We start from the raw sequence: 4,704 nt of genomic DNA, 5'->3' as shown, positions 1-4,704 counted from the left end.
CGCGGTGAGTTACGGCATTTTTACTGAAGTACTGCGCACGCTTGCCTTCAAAAAAAATCACAAGTGGATCACTGCCTCATGTATTTTAATGCTCGTAGAACAAAAAACGTGATCCCTCCTTAAATGTGTGTTCAAACCAACCAAGACCTTATTGGAGAAATGCATTGCTTTAATCGAAGGAACCGGCAGTGCGTTACAAATGCTTAACTTACTTTCGGGTTTTAGGACCCGTTCCACTGCGGCGGTTCTTCTAATGCGGCCCCTTCTTCACTCGCGTTAAATGGATTTCCTTTGCGTCCCTCGCTTGCGTCGTTTTTCCCCTGGGTGTTTAGTTCCCTCCCTTCAGGGAAAGCTAATGGAGGTGCAAGGAAAAAACACGAGGAAGGCAGGGAAATGATTTTATAGCAATGGCGGACGTCCTTTTTCCTCCCGCGAGGCATTTCCACGCTGAAGCGACGTTCCTTTGCTGATGCGCTGCCCACAGCCTTAGCTTCGTCTGACACCAGCTCTGTTCCCGTTATTTTCACAAACACCCCGCCCACACATTTTTACTGAACAGCAAAAAAAACATTTGATCATCTGTGCTAGAACCCAATAAATCAATCAAATAAGAAAACTATTCTAAAAGATAAAACGACCATTCTTAAAATGTATTAAAACGAACAATAGTTAGATTGAATTTGATTAAGAGTGCCACAATAGAAATAAAAATATTGAGAGAAGAAAAGATATGTATGTTATCTAATCAAAAAACCCAAGTTAGATCTAACATTCACTTGCGATTGCCACAACTTGTTTGTTTGTTTTGCGATATGTAGCAAATTAAAACATTTTTAATTAAGCAAAACTTAATGACTGGACTGGGGAATGCAAATGACAGTAAATGAAAAATATAAAAACGAAAAAAGCGATCATGAAAAAAATGTTTCAAAAAATGAAAAACAATTTTTTTTGACCAACTTTGTTGTTCGAACATATCAAACATATTTGTAACTAATGATAAAATTGAATGAAAAAACCAAAAAAACACGTTTAAACTGAGGAGCTTTGGGACTTCTCGTGAGTTCTTATTTTTTCTTCACTCCGCTGGGCAAAAACTGCGCGTCTCATGTTTCAAGAAGCCATCAGAATCAGCTGCATGCCCAGTGGCATCGTCCAATCAGGCTGAGCGTATACCCAACAGTAAGGGGGCGGGGGCCAATTGTCTGAGGATTTCATCGGAGGATGGTCTGGTGCCGTTCCTCGCGTTATAGCCCTTTTTCCTTTATTATCGGCTTCCTCGGGTTCCTCGCCTCCTCCGGCCAAAAAAATAAGGCCCAATTGGCACGGCTACTTCAAGAGTGCGCAGAAACAATTTCAAACTATCCGGTGAGACCGAAGACCGAGGAGCGCAGGAAATTTGAAAATTTTAAGAGAAGTGAAGAAGGGCCCTGTGAGGAGCCTTCATTCCACCATTTTGGAAGCCAGGATAAGCAAACCCCGTGGTTTTTGCTGATGGCAAATTGGTCACCCTCGCCAAGTTTTGGCGGGCTGGCAGCGAGCTGTTTGGCCTGATTGCAGAGCGGATGCCCACGTTTCTGGGGTGCCTTACGGTTTAACCATGGTCACCTGGATGTAGAAGGGCCCAGGAAATCCATTCACAGCATGGTTACGCTAGTACCAAGTGTTCTTGAAGTGGATTCTAGCAGTTACTGGAAGCCAGTGAAAGGAGGCCCCATTACTCCAAAAAGCCCGCCCCCCCTCCCTGAAAAATAATGGCTGATTAGGAACCCGATAGAAACTTTTTTTTATTCAACTTAAATCAGTGATGAGATTGATGAAGCTACACTAATCTCGATTTTCCTTCATGGGATTATGCTAACAAGTAAGACAGAGAATGTAGTGTGCACCCAACATGCACTTTTTTTTGTTTATATTGGCTGTTGTAAATTAACTCCTTGTGTCTTGGCTGTGTTTTCAGAACTTCAAAAAGCATGTGTGTGATGCCCACATTCAGCGACAATTTCAGTGTCTTTTTTTTTAAAACAGAAGACCGTTGCCAGAAGCTGCAACTTAGGACTGCGCGAAACTTATTTCGTTTTTTTGCTTTTTGAGGATGGAAAACAATTCACCACACAGATATAGGGAAGCCTAGACCTATTACAATTGATTTATTAGGTTTTATTTTAGATGACAAGACGAAAGAAGAGAAGAAAAAAAAGAGATCTCCAAAAAATAATTTTCAGCTTTAAGTCTCAGCCAAAAAACTTACCAACAAAACATTTTTCTGGAAGCGCCTTGTAACCCCAAGAAGCACTAATAAGAACAATTTCACCAAGCAGCCACTGGAAAAATGGTCGCTTTAATTTTTGTTCTGCTTTCTACAGACCTTTTGTGCGAAGCAGCCTTTTTCTGACATGAATGTCATTGGAAAAAAAAATTAAATACAGAAACAAGACTGACGGCTGAACATTCTAAATGATATCGGAAGCGAAAAACTTAAGTGCGTTTCCCAGCATTACACCTCTGGTGGACTCCATGCAGTGCCCATTCATCTCACTAACTTGTGAAAGAGCTGAAATTGCTTGCAAGGTTGCTGCATTAAGGACATTTTATGGCTGTCTTTTCCAGTGAAAAGTACTTCAACTATGTGGGCCAGAAATTTAATATTGTGAGACATTTCGCTTTTCTGCGAAGCTTGATGTGGAGCCTTAAGATTTATTGATAAGCTTTAGGTATTGCAATTTCCACAAAGTTGCTACCAAAAGTATAGCTTAATTCAACTGATGAGAGGCTATGTGAATAAATTGTAAAGCCGATGTGCATGCCAAGTAAGCTCTGGCCACTTTCTTTTCACAAAGTAGCTTCTCAGATTGAAAAGAAAAGTTGGAGACCCCTGCGTCTATACAGCTAATTGAAAATATTTGATGGATATTTGGAGGTTGCAAAACAAGTGAAACACTAACATTTATCATTTGTGAGCATTTTAGCATGAAAACATTAAGCTTCAATGCCTACTGTTAGCATGGCTGCGCAGCAATCCTACACACCCCCCCAAAAAAAAAAACAGTTCAGGCAAAAATTTATTCAAAGTCCTTCTGACAGCAGTGAGTCTAAAAACTATCACCGTTGCCATTTAAAAGAGATTTCCAAAAGCATTCGTGTTACCATAAAAGATTTGGTCCCGGCCAGGTCAACATAGCGTTGGTTGTCCACAAATTTCAAGTGTGAATGATATCTGGAGGCTAGTGACATTGCAAAGAACATTGTGCAGGAACAAGTGACTCAGACCCTCTTGTCAACACCACACACAACACAACATACACAACACACAACACAACCAACACACACACACACACACACACCCAACACACACACACACACACACACACACACACACACACACACACACACACACACAGACGAAACGGGTTGTTTGCCCTTAATGCCCTACAGTTTTTACTGATTCTGAAGATGTTTTTTGTCCCAGATTTGAAAACAGTAGGATTTGTCTGATATTACAGAGTTGGATGTTATCTCCTACATAGTGGCATTTCTAGTTAGACCTGACCTAGACATAATTAGATCAGGCGTATCAAACCAGTCCAGGCTATACTCTTATTCACAGGGGTTTGTCTAGGGAGGCTGTGGATCAGTGGCACTGGTTCAATCCCCACTGCAGTCAGCATGTCGTTGTGTCCCTGGGCGAGACACTTCACCCCAAATTGCTCCTGTGGGGACTGCCCGCTCGCTTTAAGGTAAAAACAAGTAACATGTAACACTGTAATGTATTCCAAAATATGAATTGACATTTCATAAATAGAACAATGAAGTAACCCTGACAGTTTTTCATACACACAAATATTGTTGCACATGTTGAAATCCCCAGACTTTAGGTTGTGTCTGACCTTTAGAAGACATCCCAGAGAGTGTCCATAGCAACTCTAATCTCCAATCACTCAGAGGCTAATTAAGATGTCTGCATCAGTTTTGAGACTTTGTATGTTTTATTTCCTAGAGATCCAACTTGAGTCTAAAATAAGCAGCATTTCTTAATAATTAAGCTTGTGCAACCAGAATTGAATCAACCGTAGTGTGTTAGATTAGATATAATAAGATGTGTCAGGCTCATGTTGAAAGATGCCAGAAGGGAGATGTGCTTTTCCCGGACTGACAACACGAGGGAGGAAATAAATAAGCTGCTACAGAAGTGAAGCATTAATTGAGGCACATAGCTTAAAAGTGAAAAAAGAACAACAACAGGGATCCTATACTCGACTTCAGTAACGTCCGTTCACTCCAGCGCTCTGTCTTCTAACCTCTTTTTCTTTTCTTTACTGGCAACAGTTTAGCCATCATGAATCCCAAGTCTTGTGCTCGCCACAAATATAAAAATAAATATTCAAAAAGTATTCCATGGTGTTTTCTGATAGAGAAAAATAATGTTTGTATACAGCTGACATTCAATGGACCGGACTTCTTTCTGCAGGTGATATGACTTCCCACACCCCTTAGCAACGGTCTGTTCTCCTTAGCAACCGTCTGTTAGCAAAACATAGAAGACTTCTGAAATGTCCAAATTGACCAATCAGAATCAAGTATTCAATGTCAGAAGCTCTTTCAATAATTAACAGCATATAACAGGGTATTCCCATCCGCTTGCTACAGTATAGGCACAGTATATACACACACACGCACGCACGCACGCACGCACGCACGCACGCA

At 40.9% G+C, this 4,704-nt stretch overlaps 1 protein-coding gene across 2 annotated transcripts in view; it reads right to left on the bottom strand.

The window, feature by feature from the left end:
- Window positions 1-4,704, bottom strand: part of chordc1b (cysteine and histidine-rich domain (CHORD) containing 1b) — a 15,723-nt gene that overhangs the window by 7,519 nt on the left and 3,500 nt on the right. The gene's annotated exons all lie outside the window — the stretch shown is intronic.

The sequence above is a fragment of the Notothenia coriiceps genome, unplaced genomic scaffold, assembly GCF_000735185.1.
Source record: "Notothenia coriiceps isolate Sejong01 unplaced genomic scaffold, NC01 NC01_scaffold00035486, whole genome shotgun sequence".
NCBI classification, from domain to species: Eukaryota; Metazoa; Chordata; class Actinopteri; order Perciformes; family Nototheniidae; genus Notothenia; species Notothenia coriiceps.
This window is presented reverse-complemented; position numbering and strand designations above follow the sequence as displayed.